Source organism: Hipposideros armiger, unplaced genomic scaffold (genome assembly GCF_001890085.2).
Source record: "Hipposideros armiger isolate ML-2016 unplaced genomic scaffold, ASM189008v1 scaffold_13, whole genome shotgun sequence".
Classification (NCBI taxonomy): Eukaryota; Metazoa; Chordata; class Mammalia; order Chiroptera; family Hipposideridae; genus Hipposideros; species Hipposideros armiger.
In genome coordinates this window covers 5,272,991-5,298,460 of record NW_017731363.1, presented here as the reverse complement: position 1 = coordinate 5,298,460, position 25,470 = coordinate 5,272,991, and positions in this window count along the sequence as shown.

Below are 25,470 nucleotides of genomic sequence, written 5' to 3'. Positions count from 1 at the left end.
ACTACAATGAAAGAGGGAATGAGAGCAAGGAGAGAAGAGTGATTACCCTAGAGTACAAGGGGAAGTTAAAAGCAGAACATCAAGTCCAAATTTTTGACACTCCCCAATAAAGAGCTGGCTCTTTTCCTCTACATAAGCAAGCAGGCTGCTCCAAGTAGTTGGCCACCTGTGAAATATTGCCCCATGCTGGGTTTTCATCAGGAAAAACAAACACAAGCCAAGTTTTCTCATGTGGAAAATGCAAAACACAACCTGAACCTCACAGCGCTGTGACAATTGTGTGAGATAACAAATGTGAATGCACCCCAGCACAAGCCTGACACACAGACCATGCTTCTCAAATGTTAGAGCATGTGGTGGGCACAGAGCTGTGGCATCCAGAGCCCCCCTCAGTAAAGGGCTGGGTATCTCCCCTGCTGGGAGTGCTGTCTGCAATTCCAGAGACCATCCCAGCTGCGGAGAGCCTCCTCGGCCGAGGCCAACCCTGTCCAGAGAGGCCCATACCCGGGAAGGGCAGGGGTATAAAGGCCTGACCATTTGGGCCCAACACAGGACAAATTCGATGGGCCATTTTAGTCACACAGCTACCTGTGGGGTTGACCTAAGCTCTGGCTGGGCCCGCTTCGCAGGTCAGCTTTTCCCTCTGCCCAGTCCTGCTTCCTTCTCCTCCCTTCCACAGGTGTTGACTCCAAGGGCACACTTAATAAACATCCTGCCCACTCAACTCTGTCTCACAGCCTGCTTCCTGGACAACCCAACCTGCAATAGGAGAGTATAGAAATAAATAATAGTTGGAATTCAGGGTTTAAAATGGTGTGTAGCTCTGGCTGGTACTATTACAGCTTGTCCAAACCTATTACTAAAGGATTTATAAAGTACCAGAAAAATACCCCTAAAAAGCATAATGACTTTCAAAAACTTATTCAAGTTAGTATTACTTGGCAAGTGGGGCTAGGAAATTAGACACTGGGAAAATTGAGTATTTGGGGAAAAAAAAGTCCAGACATAGGTTTCACTTCTGATAGCTACCAATTACTTTTTTGATATATTTGAGAGTTAAATCCATCTTTTTAAAATAAAAACATATGGGTTTTTAGCGGATTTATGCCTTTTATGAGATTTTTAAAGTAATTCTCAATTTTTAATTTTGTATGTTTTTGAGAGGCTTTTAAGTTACAAACAAAGAAAAATATAACAAACTCCTATAGCCCCATCATCCAGAATTAACAAGTGTTGATATTTTACAATGTTTGCTTCTAGTCATTTGTTAAAAATTCACATGCATGATATTTTTACCAGTTTGAGTACTTGAATATAAGTAAGCAGGAAAAGCATATACTGGTTATTGGGTCATTCACGTATAGAAGGAAATTCTGGAGATGGTCTCATAAGATGGGAAACTAGGCAACAGGGAGCATAGCCAAGTTATGGCCCAGGAACCATCGTAGTAGGTACCACCGCTGGTCCTCCCACCCCTGCACGTTAGATACCCACACCTCTGGACTCTCAACATAGCTGTTTCAACGCTGAGTAATTTTTCAACTCTTCCTCAATCTTGGCATCATTCTCTCAAGATTCAAAGTCCATTCAAATAGCCTAGGTCACGATCTAGCTGCCAGGGTTGAGGAGAAGCTATATCTGACCCCCTCTCAGAGGCAAGACCCTATCTCCCAAAAAGACTCACAGAATAGGGGAGTGTCAGTTACTAAGCTATTTTTTTCTCAGCTTTAAGCCCCATCTCCTGTCTACCACTTTGTGATGCTGAGACTCTGTAAACCACGTGTCTCCTTGGCCAGCTGCTCCCTATATTGACACTGCCAATAGAGGACTCTAGAATACTAGAAGTCTAGGGAAGAAAGACAAGTCAGTGCTTCTTCCTATTTACTTCCTGTGCCTGTCAGCATTAATCTAGTAATGCTTCTTCACCCCAGCAGTGCTGATTCATGCCAGTAGTAGTACTAGATTCCAGATTGCAATTTTTCCAACACTCCCAGAACAAGCTCATCATGCTCTCTCTGAGCTCAAAGATACCAGTACCAGCCAATCAGCGCCCACCTCCTCTGAGGTCTAAATCCAAGCCCCATAGGACCCCTCCTCCAAGCTTCTAAGTTTTAAAAATTCCAAGCTTTCCCCTTTGTTCTTCCATCCTAGGATGGTAGTCCTGAGTATCTCCTCTGTGAATTGCCTAGCCTTCATTTTTATGTATTACTATTGCATTATTTGTCTTTTTCTGATTGGTTTGTGAGAACTCTTTGTATATTCTAGATACTAATCTTTGTCAGTTGTGAATGGCTTCTGTCATTCATCATATGGATTTTAACTTTTTTGTGATATTATGCGCCAGACAGTTTACATTTTAATACATGAGTGTATCAGTCTTTTCCTTTATGATTTGTGCTTTTTAATGTTTTGTTGAGAGAGAGAGAGAGAGAGAGAGAGAGAGAGAGAGAGAGAGAGAGAGGGAATGGAGGCTGGGGGAGGGAATAAGCTCTGCACTTATGAGGGACAAGAGCATTCCAGACAGAGGGAAAAGCCAGAGAAGCGGCCCTGAGATGGCAAAGATGTTTAAAGTGTTTGAGGAACAATCAGCAAGGAGCCAGTGGGGTTGGAATTCAGTGACCAGGGGCCAGTGGTAGGAAATGAAGCAGGAGAGGTAGGCAGGGCAGGGGCCACCTGTGGGCCACTGTAGAGACCTTCTCTTACTTACAATTTAGAAGGGTCACTGTGTTCTTCAGTGGAGAGAACAGGTGGAGGGAGGCATGAGAGAAACCAGGGAGATTAGTTGGAAGGGACTGCACTGTCCAGGCAAGAAATAATAACTGCATGTACTAGGTCATCAAGATCTTCTTCTTACATTTTCTTCCCTTTTAGAGCATTGTTTTTGCTGTTGTTTTAACCTTTAGGACTTTAATGTAGCAGAATTTATTTTAGGATATGATGTAGGAATCTAATTTTAACTTTGGTCCATATGGAGAGCCAATTGTCCTAACACTGTTTATTGAATGTAGTTGTTTTTTTCCCAATTGATTTGTGAAACATGCCATTTTATATATCAGTGGCTCTTGGGGTGGGGGTGGGGGGCAGTGTCTATTCTGTTTCATGGATTACTTTGTCTTTTCCTACACCAATACCATTCTTTTTAATTTTTGTAATTTTGGAATATGCCTTGATATCTGGTAGGATATCACCATCTTTTGTTCTTTTTGAAAATTATTTAAGATTTTTGTACACTTTCGTTTCCTATTAAATTTAGAATCAGTTGTTGCTGAGTTCCCCAAAAATAAGTCTATAAAGCTTTTTGTTTTTAATTACGCTGAATTTATAACTTAACCTAGGGAGAATGTGCATCTATAGAATATTAAGTCTTCCTAAGTACAAATGTAGCAAGCTTTCCATGTACACAGATCCTTCAATAAAGTTTAATTTTTGTCTCTATAAAATTCTCCCAGGAACTTTCTAATTTGTACTGCTATTATGAACATCTGTTTTCCTATTGAGTTTTCTGTTGCTTACTACTGATGACAAAGGACTATATTTTTAGCATAAAAAAACTGTTATCAAGCATAAAAAGGCAAACAAATAGAAAAAAAGTGGGCAAAGGACTTGAACAGACAATTTTCAGGAGAAACACAAATAACCAATTAACATATTGAAGCATTTCAGCCTAACTAGCAATCGAAGAAATGCAAATTCAAACAACCCTAAGATAGTCATTTTACACCTGCCATAGTGGAAAAGTTTTTTTTCCAATTCTTGTGCTTACTCTGTTCTAAGGATAATACTGATAGGCTCTTATACTCTGCTGGTGAGAGTGTAATTGAGGAAAAAGAATGTAGTGCCGTGTTTGAAGAGCTTTAAAAATTGTTCATTCCCAATCATAGGGATTCTGATCTGAGAAGAATGTCAACGATTTGGAGGAAAAGTGCTCATCAAAGAGTCATTTCTGAAAAAAAACAACTTGAAACAATCTAAATGTCTGGCACCAGGGGAATAGTTAAATAAAATACGGTACAGCCACATGATGAAATGATGCAGCCATTATTGTAACTGTGTTTGAAAAATCTTTAATGGCTGAGAAAAATGCTCACGATGAAATGTTAATTTAAAAAGAAAGATATAAAAGTGTACATCTCCATATATATAGCGAATGTAGAAAAATACATCCGAATATAACAATATTTACCTCTGAATAGTGGATTACCAGTGATTTTGTTTTTTGTTATAGCTATCTGTCTTTCCTAAATTTTCTACAATATGCGTATGCTATTTTTTAGAATCAGGACATGAAAATGTTAACTAAATAGTAAATGATCCAAACTGCTACAAGAAACTAGAAGTGTGAAAGGATCTTGGAATCTCAGTTCACTTTTAAATGTTTGGTTTATTGTATGTAATAACAGATAGACACTGCCCGTAGACAGATTATTCTCTGCTTGAAAATGCAAAATGTTGTTTGTAACAGTTTAGCTCCTAACAATAAGTGGTCCACATCATATTCTTAAGATCCCTAATTGAAGCAAATGCAGCAATAAGATCTGAGAGCTAGATATTGTCAAGAACAGGGAATTTGTCAACGCATCTTAAAATGTATAGGATTTCTTTAAACCGGGAGCTCTTCATAGTTCTAAAGTATATGTATTGTTTACTCAATAAATATTTATATGCATATCTGGATCTAGACTTTAACATAATGTTAGCATTCTAAGAGAGATGAGTTGATCGTGATTTGGGCAAAAATAAATACCTTATTTCTAAGGTTTATGTTGTGACTTGGTCCAGTGTCCCAGCCCAGCATATCCGCACATATAATCACACCCACAACCTTTCTGAGGAATGTAATTCACTCCTCCTCACCCTTGCAGCCAGGAAAGATTTCAGAGTATCCTTTTACACTTACGTGGAACTGCCTACCAAGATATTTTTATCGTATCCTCAAAACCACTCATCTCCTTTTCATTTGCCTTTTATACTTGTAATAACTTCGACTCTTTCCTCTTTCTGAAAACAAGGAAGTTCCCTTGATATTTGTGTATTTATTTTGCTAGGAAACAAATTGGAATTAAGCCCACGTTTCTATTCAGTGTCAATAGAGCTCATAAAGAGACCAGTTTCCCCTTCAGTTTAGGCCTCTTGGTCAAATTTACTCAGCTTCCCAGTCGGCAATCCATCCCACTCACAAGCGCTGCGCTTCTCCAGAGAATAAATAACCTAGGCTGGGAGCTCTGTGACTAATCATGTTTGCCCAGCCCTCACCATTCCCTCATTAAACAGCTTTTAAAATTCAACTTCCTCTGTCTACTAGTGAGTAACTGAAATACAGAGACTCCGTTCCAAACCCCAGTCTAAAATGGCAGCTTCCTCTTCCCCGTTCCCCGTGGTCTGCATGGACACGTGTGCATGTTGTCAGTGTGCTGTGTGTGCTCAGCATTTGCCAAGCTGGACACACACCCTCCTGCCTGTCCCCATCAGCAGCCTGTATATTCAAATGCAAGCCCTCAGCCAGCAAGTGCATAGCAGATCGGGCTGTGAAAGGTTTTTAGGCTCTCAAAAAATGATGGAGCCACTTATGTGAAGCACCTAGAATCATCCAATTCCTAGAGACAGAAGATACAAGAATGATTTCCAGGGGCTGGGGGAGGGGAGCACGGGGAATTAGTGTATAACAGGCACAGTTTCAGTTTGGGAAGATGAAAAGGTTCTAGAGATGGATGGTGATGATGCTTGCAGAGCAATGTGAATGTACTTAATGCCACAGACCTGTACACTTAGAAATGGTTAAAACGGTAAATGTATGTTGTATGTATTTTACAACAATAAAAAAAAAGTCAGTAGGAGGGGGAAAAAAGATGAAAAAGCAGCCTTGTTTCTCTCGTGTAATCCAAACCCCTCTTATCTAGATGCTGCCTCTTAACATTCCAGATGGGTGAGCTCTTAGATTTTCAGAGTTCCACACCAGGTCAACTGGTGAAAGAGAGCTGTGAAAAAAGGGACAGAGGAGAGCTGGATGCATGAGAACCTGCAAGGAGACTGTATAAAAAGTGCACTTGGGCTCCAAAATTTCTGCAGGCTCGCTTTCCTGCCATTAGCTTCCTAAGTCCTCACTAGGCAGATGGCCTTGTTTCTATACTTCATCTTCTTTGAGGGGTGAGCACCTAACACACTGCAACCCTGGGTGAAACTCGTAATTTCTCCCCTCCCCACCCCTGTCCAGTCCCTTGGGATCCTGCCCCAGCTGTGCCCTCCCCTAGTCCAAATATCAGGGGAGACAGATGGGACAAATAAATAGCAGTGAGCATTCAATTCTGTATTTCTCTGAGCCTTCTCCCCAATTCTTAAGTAAAATTCCTAACGTAAAAATGGAATTTTTGCTGGAAGAGTTTTTAAGTTGAGCAAATCTGCCACATTCCTTAAACGACAGCTGCGGTAAGTACAGCTACTGTGTTGTTATGCAACATTCAGCCAATATTGGCACAACCCAGCACATGGATAAAACATGAAATGCTTTCCCTCTTTTCCATGTTTTGCCACAAAATTCTGTTAAAAAAAAGTCTGTGACTCTTCACTGTCTGTCATTTCTGTGGGCTCATCCGGAAATTTAGAAAGTGCCCTTTCAGTTAAAATTCCTCACCAATGTAATCTCTCTCTCTCTCTCTCTCTCTCTCTCTCTCTCTCTCTCTCTCTCTCTCTCCCTCTCCCTCTCTCCCTCTCCCTCTCTCCCTCTCTCCCTCTCCCTCTCCCTGTCTCTCTCTTACCTAAACTGATGTTTACCTGCATATACTAAAGCAGCAACAACTACTAATTTTGTTTTGCATTTTCAAGGGATAGTATGCAGGGCAGAGGATTTTCAAATCCCAATTTCCCAGGTAACCAAGATAACTGAAGAGGCACTCATCTATAAAGACCAAATTCTTCCATTCAATTAACATTTTACAATTCCCCCCACCTCGCCCCCCCATGGAAACAGTATTGATAACACTTCTCTGTATTTGCAATCTGTTTAGGTGTAACATTGGTGGAAATTAACAGTACAGTGTTACTTTAAGTGAACTAAAACAAGTTTTGAAATTGAAATTTATGCCATATAGATCTGACATACCAAAAAAGGGAGAAAACGTTCTGAAAAATACTTGTAATGCCACAAGGGTAGCTTCAATTTAATTAGGCTATCCTCAGAAATTGGAAAACAATTTTTTTGTTTCTAGGAAATTGTTTTTTTTTAATATTCAGAATGCCTCCTTCCTTCTTGAAGAAAATCTTAATTATTCTTTTAGCTAGAAGATTCTAACAAATGAAAGAGAAAAGATTTTTCAGATTAAAAACAAAATGTCTACAATGCCAAGTGAAAATATTTTCCAAAGCCAGGCTCTAAGACGTGAACTACATCTTTCAAGATCCCCAAGGATCATTCCATATTGAATTTCATAAAAATAAGTGCCATTTTGACAAAAATGTTTTTTCAACAATGGGATTGCCAAACCCTAACCAATACCCATTTTCTATAACAAAATTTGAGCAAAATAATATGTGATAAATATAAAACAATATAGGAGCAGCTTGCTTTATTTAATATTCTTGATATGTTCCTGCAAAAATGAAGGTAATTTAAATTTGTGTAAGATTAAATCATATTTTTAAGACTGAGCAACTCTCTAAAGGAACATTTCAGTAAACCTCTAATTAAATGAAGCATTTGTAAAAGAAAATCATCACCTCCTAATTTATGTGCTTTCTTAACATATCATTTCAGATATCAGGTTTTTGTAAAAGGGACATTCCCCCATAATGCAACCCTCAGACCTTTAACATGGACTCCCTAGGAAAGAATTATTGTCCCTCTTGAACTCCTGACTACTAAAAAAGTAGGAGAATCACACTTATATGTAAGTGCACGGTGGAAAGTTCACAAACTTAATTGTCTGACCTATCATATATAGGCTACTTTTTGTGGTTCAATAGTTTCAAAAGTCAGATTGAGGCAAAAGATTGAAAGTAACCGAAATGGCCATGAATGCGGTTACTGATTACAGAAACCACAGTATGTCCCTACAATGGAATCCTGTGCACCTGTAGAAACTGGACGAGGATGCTCTCTGTGTACATATATGGAAAGTAGGAGTAGTGTAAAGGGAGAAGAGCAAGGCACAGAACCCTGAGCATAGAAATCTATCCTTCATGTATAAGAGGTGGGGGAAAGAACATAAATCTGAATTTGCTTGTATATACATTTTTTTACATCCCTGGAATAATACAGAAGCAAGTAACAACTGTGGTGACCTATGAAAGGAGGTGAATGGGCAGACAGGGAATGGGTTAGAAGGGAGGCTTTCCACCACATATCATTCTTATACTGTTTGGTTTTTGAAACATGTAAGTGTATTGCTATTTGAAGGAAAGTAATTTTTTAATCTCAAGATCAGATTGAGTGATTGTAAGTCTTGTATTTTCTACATATCCATTTGTATCATGGAAGCATGTAGAGCCACCTGCTTTGCCTAGAAGCAGAGCCTCTGAGACAGGGATTCAGATTCAAAAGAAACTTATTATAGAGTGTGGGGGAAGTAGGATAGGGCAGGGAAAGAGTCAAGCAAGGATGTGGTCTCAGGAAATGTCCAGAGCATAAATCACACCACAAATTATTTCCCCTCAAGACTAAAGGGTCAGCATTTTGTACCCCAATATCAGACTCTGGGCCCTGGGGTTGGGGGCTGGGGCAGGGAGCTGTAACATCTCCTCCAACCACGTGCCTCCTGTTCAGCCAAGGACAAGTCTCCAGAGATGGAGCCATGAGCAGTTAGTAACCAGTATTCCCAGCAACTGGCAGATGAGTGCACAACCTGGGAAGGGGGTTATGGGTAGGACACCAACAGTATACACTACACCAGGGGCGCTCAGACTTTAGAGTATCTCAGAATCACAGGGAGAGCTTCTTAGAACAGATCGCTGGGCCCCAGGCCCAGAGTTTCTGATTCAGTAAGTGGGGGGACTGGGAGGGAGAAGAAAGGGTCTCTATAATTTGTATTTCTAACAAGTTCCAGGTGATGCTTCACTGATGGTCTGGGGACCATGCTGTGAGAGCCACTGCCCTACAACATCTTTGCCTCTTGGCTCTTCTTTTCCTCTGTAGCAAATCTCAGTACCCTCTTATCTTTCTTTGAATTATCTCCTCAAAATACTTCTTCATTCCTGTTGCTGACATTCCAGTGCAGGTCCTCATTCCATCAAGACCTAGATTAAGGGTAATTACAACACAGACAAAAAAGGGCAGGACCTTTTGTGAATTCCCTTTTTTGTCTGTCTACACTGGTTAAAACCACAGGATAATTATTCAACTTACTTTAATTGTCTGCAAGTGCCAGAGGGAGGGTTTGTCGTGTGTTTGAATGGTGGAAGAACTGCTGCAGTTCCTGGCCAACAATCCACATGCTGACTCGACTCTTTTCTAGAAGGACTTACAGAGGTCATCTGATTTGAGAGTTTTCATGGGGTGGTGGCACTGTGGTGCAGAGGAACAGCCCTCAGAACTGGGTGAGGGTCAGTCACTAATCGCTAAGCCTTTCATTTTATAGATGAGGAAACTGAGATCTCCTTCCCAGGCATATACCTTAGAGTGATACATACCACCGTGTCCTGGGAGCATCCAGGCCTTTCACAGCCCAAGAACTTCAGCAGCAGCCAGTTCTGCCTCCTGCTTTCCAGGTTCCTCATCTCCAGAAAACAACGAAGCTAACATTTATTGAGCCCCTAGTTTGTTCAAAGACCATGTACCCGGCCTTCCATATAGACTACCTCTTCATCTCCTTTACACATCTCACCAAAGCTAGCATCAGGACTAGGGTGAGGCAACAGGAGTGCCTAGTCCCAACCCTGACCATGACTACCACTTCAGGGTGGGAACTACCACCCTCTGGGGATGCCCTGATCCTGGTGTCCCTGACAGAGTCAAATCATCTCAAATGACATTTTGCATGTGCTGATGGCAGAGCAGTGCACCTTGAGAAGTGGTAGTATTGTGCAATAATAGTCAATAGAAATTACCCTTTGGTTCTAGCAATCACAAACTCCTTTGTGAAAAAGAGAGTCATGGCAGCCGCCCAAAGAAGCCATCTGTAGCCTCATTTCATCTCCTGAACCCTGTCCTTAAGGTTACTTGGGAACGGAGGCTTTTTTCTACGTGGGATGTCTCTTCCAAAAGAAAAGGGTGTCTGTTTTCAACAGGAAGATTTCTTGCTCCTTGGATGGAGTGGCTTCCTCCAGGCAGTTCTTTTATTTAGAACTGTACCGTACAAGATGATAGCACTAGTCACAGGTGGCTATTTCAGTTTAAATTTAAATCAACGAAACAATAAAATGAAAAATTCCATTCTTCAGCCTCACTAGCCACATTTCAAGTGTTCAATAGCCACATGTGGCTAGCGGCTACAGTATTGGACAGCACAGATATAAGTGCTTCCATAATTGCAGAAAGTTCACTTGGACAAGGCTCATCTAGAAGTTTCCCTATACTTCATATACTCAAAATCTTATTTCTCAAAGTTACCTAGAAAGAAAAATAATAATTTTCTCCTTAATTATACAGAATCTGGTTTTTCCTTTAGTAACATTCTTTATTTCCTCTATGACTTTTTTTCAACAACAATATCTAGCAGTGGTCTCATAAGTGCTGTAATTTTTTTCACCCATTCCTGACTCCCCTCCCTTTGGCAACTCTAAGCTTGTGCTCTATATCTATGGGTCTGTTTCTGTTTTGTTTATTCGTTTATTTTGTTTTTTTAGATTCCACATATAAGTGAAAACACACAATATTTGTCTTCTCTGACTTATTTCACTTAACAAAATGCCCTCTAGGTCCATCCATGTTGTTGCAAATGGCAAGATTTCGTTCTTTTTTATGACTGAATAATATTGCATTATATATGTTCATACGGGTGCATATATATTTTGAATTAGTGTTTTTGTTTTCTTTGGATAAATACTCAGAAGTGGAATTGCTGGGTCATATGGTGTTTCTTTCTATTTTTAATTTTTTTGAGGAAATTCCATACAGTTTTTCATAGTGGCTGCACCAATCTGCAATCCCACCAGCAGTTGCACGAGGGTTTCCTTTTCTCCACATCCTTGCCAACACTTGTTGTTTGTTGATTTATTGATGATAGCTGTTCTGACAGGTGTGAGGTGATATTTCATTGTGGTTTTAATTTGCATTTCTCTGAAGACTAGTGATGTTGAGTACCTTTTCATATGTCTGTTGGCCATCTGTATGTCCTCTTTGGAGAAATGACTATTCAGGTCCTCTGCCCATTTGTCAATTGGATTGTTTGTTTGGTGTTGAATTGTATACATCTATGATTTTTAAGTACCTGACTTCACTTTTAAAATAAGTTCATCTATATCAGCAGTTCTCAAAGTAGAGTCCAGAGATCCCTGAGGGGCCCTCAAACCCTTTCAGGGGTCTGTGGGGTCAAAACTGTTTTCATAATAATGCTGAGACATTATTTATCTCTATCACTTTTGTTCCCTCCAAATGTACAGTGGGGTTTTCCAGAAGCTACATGATGTGTGATATAACAGAAGCAGATATGATAATTCATCTATCTTCTATTAAGCTAGATTCTAAAGAGATTGGCAAAAATGTAAAAATGCTATTTTCTTACTAAGTGTTTTTTTGTTTTGGAAAATAGTTATTTTTATTTTTAAAAATATGTTATTTATGTTAACATGCAGTGGTTGGTTTATATATGTTATCTTTATATGAATTAACAATTTTAAATATCTGTTTTAACATCTTATATGGTAAATATTGATAGTTATAACCCATGTGAATAATAGCTCTTTGGGGTCCTCAATTTTTTAAAGAGTGTAAATGGGTCCTGAGTTGAAAAAATTCGAGCACTGCTAATAACATAGTGTTAATGATGTAATTGCTCAACTTTGTTTTCATTCTTGTTATTTTTTTAACTTTTTATTACTGCTAATTTTATCTGCCTCAGCAAAACTGTGAAATCTTAGGAAATAGGAACAGCATCTTCTATTCTTTAGAATCCCTTTGTAGTATCTAGCATATTTGCCTGTCTCTCTTTTTTTTATATATGTATTAGTGATCTATACCCATCACTACATAAGAAACACTGTTCCCAGACCAAATTCCCCCATTGTTCCCAGCTTATCTGTGGCAGTATTAAGGAAGTAATCATCTCGAATCCCTTGTAGAATGAACCTGGCATGAATAGAACAAGGGCTCTGTTGTCACACTTGTAGATTGGCAAAATGAACACTTTTCCAAGAAGCGCAGCAACAGGCAAGGAGAATGAGCCACAGAAATGTCCCTCCCACCCCCTTGCCCTTCTCTCCCCCCACCTGCCCCTGCCCTCTTGACCTTAGAGAGGAGCTGGAGAAAAGTCCAAAGCTGAGGGGAGAAAAAGTCATACCCAAGGGGTGTGATGCCAAGGGAACACTGGGGTGAGCAAAGATCTCATTCAAATTAGTGGCTGCTAATAAGATTGGACTTAAAATAAACTATTAAGAAATAAATTAAGGAGTGGGGAAACATGTACTGGTATATTTCAGGAGTCAATTCTTTTTTATAAAAAGTCTAAAGTATCTGTTTCATGTTATTTAAGCTTTGTGAGATTTATTTTTTGCTAAAGAGTCAATATAATTCAGGAAGAAGCCATGTGTAAAACATTTTGAACTACTCTGTTCCTTTGAGTCTCAGAAGTCAGGAATAGAGAAGAGGAAAGGCCTCCTTAAAAGAAAAAAAACTAGTTGGTATCTGAACAGATAATAAAACCAAAGAACATAACAAAGTTATGAATATTAATGACACAGAAAAGAAAAAACCTAGAGCGTGGGACCTACAATGATCTGAGCAAAATTATTAAAAGGTTGGATAAAGTTATATTCTTTTCTGCTTGTTTTTCTCTTTTGAGGGGGAGTAAGGAAAGGAACAAAGGAAGCTGGGGGGTGGGGGGGAGATTCTCCCCCATAAACAGGGTTCTCTGAAGTCCTTCACTCTGCTTCTTCCTCCTCCTTCCTCCCTTCACCCACTCTCAGCCCCTCAAGTAATAACAACAATAATAGCTACCATGTAATGAGGCCCTGAATATACAAGGTACTGTTCTAAATATTTTCAATGTAGCAACTCATTTAGTCACCACAGACTATGAGGTCGGTACTCTTATTAATCCTCACTTTATAAATGAGGCAACTGAGGCACACGAGGGTAAAGTCATTGTCCAAGAGTCATTGTCCTAAGAGTTCTAAGGGAGAGAGGGGTGGAGGAAAGCATAGGTTTTGGTGGGGCAGATAATGGTTGCAGTTTACTATAAGAAAAATATGCCATTGGAACGTAAGATTTTGTCCTTTGAAGTTCACCCTTTAGTGTATTTTTAAAAATAATTATTGGAAAATCATTTTATGTACACTCTATTTAATGTTTTAATAGAAAAGGCCTAAATAAAGAGGAAATAAAGTAACATCTCTATTTCTCTTTACTGCCCACATTTGAGAAGAGCCTAACTGCTGATATTCAGTTGCCTCTTCTGTAAACTAGGGATGAAATACCAACTTCTTAAGGGTGCTGGGAGAATTCAGTGACAAAAGTACAAACAGTGCCTAACACCACCTAGCACATAGTAGGTGATTAATTGGTAGCAGCTGTAACAGTGTTTCCCTCACCCTCTGCATATTTCTATGCCTTACTTTCCTTTGGATTGGTTCCATTCCAGGGCCAACAAGCTCACCTCTTGTGGTGGCAAGATAGACGGCAGCAGATTCAAACATACACCCCATCTCCTCAGCAACTACAACAGGAAGATAAGTAAGAGTTAGAACCAAAGTGTCAAGAACTGCGAGAAGGGCCTGAGGTTTTACCCTATTTGCAACCTAACAGTTTAGTCTGCCACAGATTCATGGACGCTGGAAGAAGACACAAAACTCCTAGGTCAGAGATGAAGGATAATTTATCACTCACAGCAGTCACAGTAGCTGGATTATCAGCATTTTCGTGCTGGCTCCCCAGACCCAATTCCCACAGGGCAATACAAAGAGGGCCAGGTGACGCCTGTACACACAGTGGGTTGCATTACAGGGGAGGAATCTTCAGCTTTGGGAACCTGAATCTTTTAAGAGTCTGGAGAGAACTGTTATCTTTATTATACTGGATAGTAAGCATGCCTGTCCTTTGCTCTGGAGGGAGACAGTATCTCAGTCTTCCAAGATTTTTGGCTACATAAACATCCTTGAAAAGATAGTCTGGAGCAAAGGCCATTCAGTGCCTCATTTGCAGGATGTGCAGAAATGTGAGACACCCATGGAGAATTGTCTGCCAACACAGAGCTACAAAATTGAGTCTCATTGGTTTGCCTTGGGTTGCATGCTCATTGCTAAATCAAGCACTATGATCAGGGGAAGGATTTGTATATTGACTATCCAGGCCTGAGCCATATCCCCGAAATGGAGAGAGGGGTTGGCCCCAAGGCAACAATAATACAGTGTATAGGACGACACTTTCCATTTCTAAATGTGACAGGTGATGGCAAACAGCACTTTATGGCTACAAATCTGTGAAAATGCCTCTTGACTCATATAGAAAGTTTCTGCTTTGTCACTAGGACCACAATATTGTAGCGCATTACCGATGTGCATCAACTATAACTATTATAAGTGCTGTACATTAGTAATACCAAAAAAAGTAAAGTTCAGACCAAATAATATGAGTTGATACCTTGAGGACACTACTCAATAATTAAGAATTTTTCAAGACAGTCTTTCTAAAAATAATGTTAGATAATAAGGTAGTTTGATGAAAGTTATGTTGATAAAATGCTAACTTTGTGTTTTAGTACTTCAAATTATTCCTTCGTAACTTAATAGTTTAGTTGAGTTCTCTCTTTGGAGATCCCAATGGAATAATGAGAGTCACTATGTTGCTCACCCCAATACCAAGGTCTATTTTTTAATGCTGTCTTTGAATTTACCAAGGTAATCATAAAACAAAGCCTGGATGACCATATGCCTGGCGAGGATGTTATGAATGGGCTAGAGGTTATGATAGATGTGTTTCCCAAACTGTGTGGAACCTTTGATTATCTCATTTTGTCAACATGGTTTGTAAAACAACAGAAAGACAAATATTATAATCAAATTTAAGAAGCATGTTACGAAGATATAAAGATTTCTTTACTGCAGGATTTCTCAGTGCCTTTAAAATATTAACATGTACTATGAATCTCCACAAGAGAGATATAGAGGATAGAATTCCCCATACTTCTTTTACCTCAGAACCACCCCCCCTTTTTTCAGAGAAAACTTAATAATAATTCAGTGATACACTGGACAAGATGAACATTAACAATCCTTACCAAATCAGAGATTTCGTAATTGTATTACTTTATCCTCCACTGAAGACCTAATAGAAATGTGACCAGTGATTTTTACATTTTGATATGATTAAGTGACAGTATGTATAGGACTAAATTTTCTCCAGTAGATTATACAATTCAACTAATTACCAAAATGTTAGTTGAGCTCCAAGTTCTTTTACTGTAATAGAGCATTTAGGGTTTCAAGATGTCTAAATAGATGTGTCAAAATTAAACATGATTATTACAGACCAAGAGAGACAAAATAAAGTCAAAACTATCTGAACAGTGGCATTTTCTTCAGGCTAAAATACACTTTTTACAGAGTATGCAGCCATAAAACTAGCATTTATGTCAAACTAGGATTAGTATTATCATATTGCAGATACACTGAGGTGCTTTTAGCAATTTTGAAAGGCAGTTTCATATTCCCAGCTGTAATAGAGCGCCTGAGAAATCACACCCATCTGGCTAAAACCACTGTAATTATGAGAGTAAAAACAACTAAATATCTTTGACACAGCCCTTTGGCTGTCTCATAATACTCAGACATTAAGTTAATGCAGTCTGCTGCTCTGCAGAAATGTGGATTCTGCCCTTCCATTCTAGTTTGAAACAAAAATTAGTAGCATAAAATTGAGAAGTAAGTGAACCAAGAAAGATTTCCATATTTTTTTGTAATAGCCTTGCCCTGGAGAATAAATCCCCCACTGAAAAAGTAGTTAGCTATAGAAAATGAGCAAAGCATAGGCTCTCGGAGGCCCACAGGAGCTTGAAGATCATCTGGTATTATGTAGACCAAGTTGTGCAATTTATTTTTGGAAAGCAGTAAGTTTGGCGATGGGAAAAAGATACCTCAAGGTGGATAATGTCTTATTACACTTATTGTTTCATGTTCCTAGCCAGTCTGAGACGACTCCAACAATTGCACACACTCTTCCCAGACTTGGAGTTGGAAGCTAGTAGAACAAAGAAGCAGGGACAGTGGAGAATCCATTTTGGTGTTGGTAGCAACAGTGGTGTCAGCAATGGCAGCCACATCTGGATTCTAGGGCAGAGGTGGATGCATCCACTGTCCAATGCCCCTGGTGTGGTGACACAAGCTGTGGCATCCCGTGTTCACTGGGAACAGGAGGAATGTACATAGAGGTGTGATTTTTGGCAGTTTGGTCTGTATCAGCCAATGTCTGAGCTAGGTTCTGGCCTTTCTGGAGGCACTTTGTGAGGAGCTACCCCCAATTTTTTTCCTTAAACCTTTTCCCATTTAAGTCATCCAGAGTTTGGTTTATTCTTCTAGAGAAAAGGACTCTGGGAGATGGTGGTATAGGTGGTCTCATCAAGGTGTGCTAGCCTGATGTATCCATGGCAGGCACACCCTCTTGACACCAGCCTTCTGATCAGGTTTCAGTAACACCCTTGTCTTTCTTCTTTGCTTTGCAAACATCACTCAGTTCTAAGAGTGCCATGCTGTGTCTTCATATACTGACCTCAGGACAGAAAGCTAGAAAGGTCTGAGGGACCAGGCCTGAGAGGGCCATGAATGTCAGGCATGGGTCCTGAATGACCACTTGGAAGGCCACCTATGACTCATGAACACCCACTTTGGGGTTCGTGGGAGTGATATACAGGTTTCAATAGTGTTAAACCACAGAGATGTTGGAGTTTATCGGTTACAGCAGCTAGCATTACCCTAACGATACAAGTGGGCTCTATTGTTTGCAGTAGAACTGAAACAGAGGCCATGGCAAACTCAGGACACTGAAGATAGTTCAGTAAACTGGAGAATCTAAAGCAAAGAGAACTGTGGCAATAGATCAGACTGGAGAAGGAGGTAGAGGTCAGATGAAGGGAGGTAGAGGTCATAGAATTTGCTTTAGTAACTACAAACTCCACCAATGTCAACCTCCGGAGAGTACGGAAGGAGAGGCACATAATACACTCATTGTATCCACAGTGATTGTTTTCTCCTAAACTACTGATTATATTTCTTGGCCAAATAAATTAATAAAAGAATCTTGGAGAAGTTGATGTAACTTCAGAGGGAAGCCCCAGAAACAAATGAGTAGGTGACTAAGATCTTTGGAGTAAGGATACATTATTCAACATGAAGAAAAAGACACCTCCAAGGAAACTTCTGTGGCCTTGTGTGGCAATGACTAAGCTAACAGATATAAAAAGAAGTCATAGGGGTCCTTCCACATATTTATGGAAGGGCTTGGAGGAGAGGCTCTAAGAGGGTTTGCTAAACTCAGACGTTCCTATAGGTACCCAACTGTGAAAGCAGAGAAGGGAAGGGCTTAAAATAAGCTAGAACTGGTTGACAGGAACTTAGGAAATCTGTGTAAATCGACACAGACTTATTTCTCTGTGCTCCAGGAGGCGTCTAGGCATCACTAAAGAGCAGAAAAGGCTAGTATTCAGCCAAATAAAATCGTGTTGTTTGGAAGCTGTTACCGCTCATAAGTGCAGCATAGAAGCCGAGAGTTCTGACTTTTGATTACAGTGAATTATTGCATCATCATTTGGCAAACACCAGTACCTTGTTCTCGTCTGTTTGAAAATAAGCCAAATGGCAGTGGTAATTTACCACTCAGGAATGAAATGGGGAAAACTAGTAAATGATGGCAAAATAAAGGGTAAATAGAAAGTAAGGTATAAAAGAGTTTTTACATAAGGTGAGGGAGGAATCTGTTGAAGTGGGAGAAATTCTATTTAAAGAGAGAGATTATTTGTAAAATACTAGCAATGTCCTTCCTGTTCCCGGAATTAGGGGCTTCCCAGATGGACCCACTATGATATTTTTATCTGACTTAACTCTACTAAAACTGTGTTATTGCAGTCTCTCTGTTATCATGGGAAGCATCCACCCTCATTAGTTCATTCACTGGTTTTCTTCATACTGCTCTTGCAGCACATTTGGAAAATCCCAGTGTATGGGCTGAACCGCCAAGTCAAGCCTTTGCTTTTGGTGAACCCCTCACAAAACACCTTCCATTGAACAGTGTTACCTGAAAAGTATACCATTATCAAGATCCCTGGAGGAAAGACACATTAGACATCCTGGTGAAAATGGCAACCATCCCCAAGATGCTGAGACAACCCTATTATTTTCCCTTTGTGACAGTTCACATTTGCACCACGAGGAATTACACTCAGCAAGAACCAGTGCAAGGATTATTTCAGCAGACTTTCATTTTATTTAGAAGTATGACTGATTATTTCTACCCTCATAACTCATCTGGCAACAAAAAGCCTGACCTCTGCGTCAGGAAAAAGCTGTCTAGTTGATGCCTTGTTTAAGAAGTATAATTGGGATGATTGCTTTGGGACATTGAAATGAAAAGTATCAGTGTTTGGATTAAATTCACCCCTTTTAAGGTTCAAGTCCTGGTTTTTGAAAATCTGAAATCCTCATCTCCCACTTTACCCCAGCACCCTTCCTCCAGGTGGCTGGTGTCACCTTTCAACCAGTGGCCTTTTCTGGTTGTAGTAACAGTACTGAAAGTCAGTCACTTGCTGCCAGAAGCAACTCCTATGTCCTGTCCACACACTCTCTACCCCATTCACATGTTTACAGCTCAGTGTTCAAGCTTGGTTGGTCACCTGACGCCAGCATTTGCCTTCATAGCAGTCGTCTGAAGACCCTTACCTGGAGATGGAAAAATCATTTTAGAATTAAACTTCTTCCTAATTCGTTCCTCACTGTTTCGTTCCTTTTGACAATTCTGTGGTGCTACACAGGTTCCTAAGAGTTTCCTATAAATTATTTCACTTCTTCCTCTCTACAATCTGGAAGCAGGCAAGGCAGATTTTACTTGTGAGGAAAATGAGATAATGAGGGATCCAGTAATTTGACCAGGGGCACACAGACAGAAGGTGATAGAAAAGGGACTCAGACCCAGACCTCCTGTTACCTACCCCAGTGTTCTCACAGTCATTCCCCTGCTTTCTTGGCCATGATCTTCTGTGAGGGACCACTCCTGTGGCTAGGGATCATTTGCCTGAACTTCCTTGGCCTTGTTGTCTTGGAGATGGATGTCCCCTTGATTCTACCTGTTTCACCTCTGACTACTATGTATGTACAAGTGTGTACCAGGTGCTGTCAGAGCCTTACCTTATCCCCTTGGAATTTATCATTCCTATGCATGCTGACTCAATGGTTCCCAGCTACAAGAACCTATGACTCTGCCTGGGGCCTGTCTTGGGCTCCTGGAGCCCTCTCAACCTATGTGCAGGTAGCTAACACCCCAACACGCACACGAATGGCTGATGGAAGTTGGTAGATAAGTTCCTCAGCTCCCTTACCTCTTTGGTACAATATGAAGCACATTCTACATTGTCTCCCATTGCTTCCCAGATGGATTGACTCCCAGTTGCCCACAGCAGTACACTGATCAACACTACCTCCTCTACTGGCTGCTTTTCCTTCACTGTCTCACTTCCTACTTCCCTACCAGCGCTTCCTGGGATTCCCTCCCACATCAACTGCTTGCACTCAAATCTTTGTCTCAGGATCTGCTTCTGAGGCAACTCAAACTGAGACAACATCTGTGTTGTCCCCTCATCCCACCTTGACTTCCTGGTTGGGATCCCCACCCTTCTATGAAGGAGCAGTTCTACTCAGAAACATTCCCTTGGTCTCAAACAACTGCTTCCACCTTGACTACCAACTTCCAGATTGATCCTAAGTCCATGCCTTCCTCATATCTTATATACAGATGCTCTAAACACATCTCCTGTCCCAGGCCAATAGTGCCTCACACCTGCATCACCAATACCATAGCCCCATGAAGTAGCTGGAGTTGGACTGGATGGATGGATGTGGTCTAGATAGATGAGGGTATATTCTAGGCAGAGGGAGCCGCGTGAACAGAAGGCAGAGATGCCTGTGTGAATGTAGGACTAGCAGGGCCTTCTGTATGTCTAGAGAGTTCTGTATGTCTAATGAGAAGAGAGGGCAGGTAATGACAATGAGGGGAGCTGAGATGGTGTCTAGAAGGACCAAGAATGCCCTATGAAGAAGTTTACATTTTATCCTGAAGTTAGCCAGTCAGCCCTAAAAGATTTCAAGTAGGAGAGTGCCAACTTTAGATTCACATCAAGAAAAATTACTCTGAAGGCTCTGTGGAGAGTAAATTGGAATAAAATCTTCTCTTAAATCAAATAATGGATGTGAGAGCACAATGTAAACAGTGAAGATGATTCGCAAGTGAAATATGTTGAGTCCTGAGGCAAATTACCCTAGGAGTCCTTCTTTATACAATTTAACACCCTTCTCTATTCCTTCCTCCAACCCAGTCTAGGACCCCTGATGTCAGGAGGCAGCGGTGAATTTATTCCAGCAACATGTATTCAGTACCTGCTTATGTTCCAGGCACTGGGATGGAGTGAAAAATACACAGCCCCTTTCCTGGTAAAACTCACTGTGCAGCTCCTGGAACTCGCAGCCCTGGAGCCATCCACATGTCCCACCGCAGGCCTAACTGCAGGATTTTGTAGTAACCATTTTAAGGCTCTGAGTACGCTGATGGAAACAGGCATGAGATCAAGAGGGGACAGAAGGTGGGCCCTATACCAGCTGAGGAGAATAACAAATGAGAAGAAATGGAGAAAAGAAACAGAGGAAATGGTATGGCTGAATATGGGCATACTGCACACCCACAAGCATGCTACATACCTCATCTCATTTGGTTCCCACAACCACCCTGACAATGAGGCACTGTTATCCCAGGTATAGAGCACACATCTGGGAAGTGGCAGAGCTGGAATTTGAACCCAGAGTAGTCCACCACCACAGAACATGCTGGTAACCACTACCACTAATTTGAGATTCAAGCAGGCCTCTGCACCTGGGTGGGGATGGACCAGATGGGAATGTATAAAGAAAGAAGGGCTGATCAGAAAAGCTGGGGCAGGAGGGTTCTTGGGGCAGTCAATTCCAGGGAAGAAGTGTGAGGTGGGGATGGGTACATATTGCCATAGACTAATCTTTTACATGAAGATGAAAACATACTCAAGTATGAATTACCCAACTGTCATCCTGCAAAATACCAAAATTCCTAAGACAACATACAACACTGGTGCCTATTAGTTCTTACGAAAATCATTATTATTCCTTTAATTTTGCTGTACATTCTAGATTATTAATCTTATATTTCCTAATTGTTGAAAAGTGAACATATACAAATAATTTTTGCATGGTTTTACATTAACAGCACTTGAGGGTTTATCATTAAAAACAAAATGTTTAATGCACTTGTGTTCTTTTTCTTCTAAAATAAAACATAATGCAGCTGAACCTAAATGAGATATATTTAAAAATTCTCAGTGACAGTTTTACCAACAGTATGAATAATAACTAAATGATTCATTGCATTGAATGAAACAAGAGCATTTGCTAACTTAATAATATAAAAAATAAGTTATTTTTTCCATGGATGATATTAATTCTCTAAATTTAGCACAATAGTTTTGCATTGTAGCATTCTGTATAACAGCTATTTTATAGCTAATATTAATTCTCTAAATATGACTCAACACACAATAGCTTTGTGTTTCAGTATTCTTGGTAATGGTTGATGTCAGAGAGAAGAAAAGTTATTATTTGATATAATCTCTCTGTTATCTTTTTACATACTATTTTTGATTAAATGTTCCCTTCCAATATCAGAACTGACCTTTCACAGAAATCTCTACACCAGAGCAGAAATTGATCTCATAAGGCAAAGGGATATTAAATAACAGAGCTTGTCGTGGATGTACTATTTATTGCATTCAGGCATAGCGTTATGCTGCTTGTGGGTGTTGCTACCTTCCTAAAGTTATAATTAATGTTCAAATGTGAACTCATTAAGGCGGCTGATCGGACACAAGTCAGTGAAAACTTAGGCATATATCAATAGTCATCTTGGCACGTTACTCATAAACTGTGTCCAAAAAAGGTGAAAAAATCAATGGGAGAGCTTCAAACTTAACCTTTGGCTATACATTCTTAATTCCCCCTCCTACCCTCACCCCAAAATGGGTTTGCTTAAAAAACAATCTAGGAATAGAAGTGGACTTGGTGCTCGGTGTTGTGTCTGTGCCTTTTTCTCCTCTATCAATCTTTGCAGGCCTCCATTTCCTGTGTTTCCCCAGGCTTCAGAATATTTGCATGGCCCATTCCATTTGTCTTGCTCTAGGGCAGTAGAGAGGTAGACTGACTAATTTTAGAAGGGATAAGAAGACTGTTGTGCAAAATGTAGAAACTGAGAATATTTATAACTTCTCTGAAGAAAAATATCTGAAAAAAAAATTTAGATCTCGCATTGTAAAGATTTTTAGCTAAAAAACAATATTTTCCATAACCTCCAGAGCGACACAGTGGAAAGGACAGTCTTGATAAAAAGATTCTTTAAAAAAAGAAAGAAACTTAGTATTGGGGAGAAAGGAACTATAGATTATGTAGTAAATATAGGTTGAAAATAGTTGATGATGTCATTCTCATGGGTTTCTCTGACCACTGATTCATCATGTAAATAAAAAATTTCTACCGTGTTTGTCCTTCCATCTTTGTCATGAGAATTAAGCCTTGTGTTGGTCATCTATGTAGTAATGATATTTTGATTCTTCAAATGAGCTCAGTCATCTTTGATCCCTCAAATGACTAAACTCAGAAGGTCAGTCAGATCTTGCTCTGAACTGAAAATAAAGTATCCTTTTTTCCACCCCACTCCCATGTCCACCTTATATTTTACAGTGCTTTCTATAGCCTGGTAAGTAAAAACTAATGTTCTTAAATAGAAGACATGTCCAGATCAATTTATGGTTTACTAAGCATTTTTTTTAAGATTTTTTATTGGGGAATTGGGGGAATGGGAACAGTGCTGGGGAACTGGGGGAAGGGGAACAGACAAGTTGCTGTCATTTTTGTTCTTCAATCTAGTTGTGGAGGATGTTGCTTCACTGGCCCAAGTTGGCACCGTCATTGCGCTCTTCCCAGGCGAGGCAGATCAGTCGCCGGCTTCTGGACGGCCGCTCACTGCGGCTGCTGGCCGCTCACGCTGGCTGCTGGCTACACACGGTAGCCCATGGCAACCCACTGCCACAGGGGCTGCAGCCTACACCGTCACCGGCGACTCACGGCAGCCCAGCTCCAGGTTGAGCTGTTGTTCAGCATCTTAGCTGTAGAGGGCAGTGTCACTGGCCCTCATATGTGGGATCCGAACCGGGGCCCTCTGGCATCCCAAGCGAGTTCTTAACCATCGCGCCACTCGGCCGGCCCACTAAGCATTTTTGAGCTACTAATATGCTCAGAGCTCTGAAGGGTGATGTGGAATCTCGCTACTCAAAGTGGGTCCACTGCCCAGAGGTATCAGCATCCACTGGGTGCGCATTAGAAATGCAGAGTCTCAGGCCCCTCCCCAGACCTATTGGCTCAGAATCTGCATTTTGAGAAGATCCCCAGGGGGTTCTCATGCACATTAAAGTCTGAGAAGCTCTGATATGAAAGACTGAGGAAAAAGAGTTTCTACATGGGCACCAGTGGGATGGATCCTTTATGGCGGGAATTTGGGGGGCTCAGAGAGAGACCTCAAAATCCACCCATTTGCAGACAAATATCTTAAATAGGGGTCACAGCATTTCACTCTACAATCAGAGATAAGTTTTAAGAACACATGGCTCCTGGGAAAGGGAAGGAACTGACTAAATTCACACATGAACCTACTTGTTCTGACTCCATAGCTTAGATTTCTCCCACCACCTTGGCTTTTCTTCCCACAGAAGGCAAGAAAGACCCATGCTGAGCAAATAGGGACAAACTGCAGTGCCTGAGCGTTAGGTCCCAGGGCTGTTGGGCCTGAGGTGGCTATATTGTCTACCTGCCAAACCCTCACACCCAATCCCTTTTGAATCACATACCCCAAAACAGCAACCTAGTACACAAAAAAAACTACTTCCTGGAGCCTGGATTTCTATAGCCAAATCCTGAATCTATCCTCCAACATATATTTGGTTGTCAGAAAAGTCATGATGTATTTTTTTTCTGTTTTTCGTTGCAAAAATGCATCATGACTTTTCTGACAACCCAGTACATGCATCCTCAACAGGATTGAGCATGCTTGCTAAGAGGACAGGCTCTGGGTTCAACTGCCAGCTCCATCATTTACTGTGTGGCTTTACACAAATGATTTAATGGCTCTAAGCCTCACTTCCCACGCCTGTAAACCCAGCCATAGTAATAGCTCCTATCTCATGAAGTGATTGTAAGGGTTAACTAGGTTAATACAAGTGAAGCATTTCTAGCAATGCCTGGCACATAGTATAAGAACTCAATAAGTAGCAGCTACTAAAACTATTATTATTATTATTATTATCATTACTAGAGATCTGCTTCTGATTTAACATTAACTAGCACTCCCTGGGTATTGTTCAACCAGTTCCATATGCACAGCATCCCCAACTGTTTTTCACCCAGTCCATAATTCTATATCTTATCAGGAAGTGGATTTTTATAAGTCATTGCACACAGGACAAAAATCCAGTTGTAGAGTGTTGACGCCGGAACACTTCCCTAATCTGCCAGAACACTAATGATCAGGTGACACACTGGGCTTGATTGAGTGACTCCACGCTGTTTGTGAGCCAACCCCTCTTCACTGTCTAAGTACCCATAAGCCACTCAATTTAATAATTCATCCTAGAATTTTTAGTGAATTCAATTTCCGGTTTGAAGTTAGAGTTTTGGGGAAATTCAGACGTTTTCCCTTTTCCAGTCTTTAAGCTCTCCTCTTCCCCACAGTTCCTCAGAATTACCAGCAGTTGTTTAGCAATTTCACTGCGTTTGTCTAAATTCTCTCAGATTGTCATTTTTCTGTGTCAGAAGGCATAAATCCATTTATATTAGCTTATGGCTCTCTTATGATCTCCTCACGTATCTCTGTCTTCAATTCCTCTTAACCAAATGTGTTATGACCTTTCTGCATTCTCTCTGTTGCCTACTGACACAACTCCATCAGAGCCAAGCTGTCAAGCTAATTCCACCTATATTCTTGGTGAGCCAAGGATAAATTGAAAAACCGACCCCAAAACGTTCGTTTCTTTGGTCTAACCTCGGTTCATTCAGTGTTGA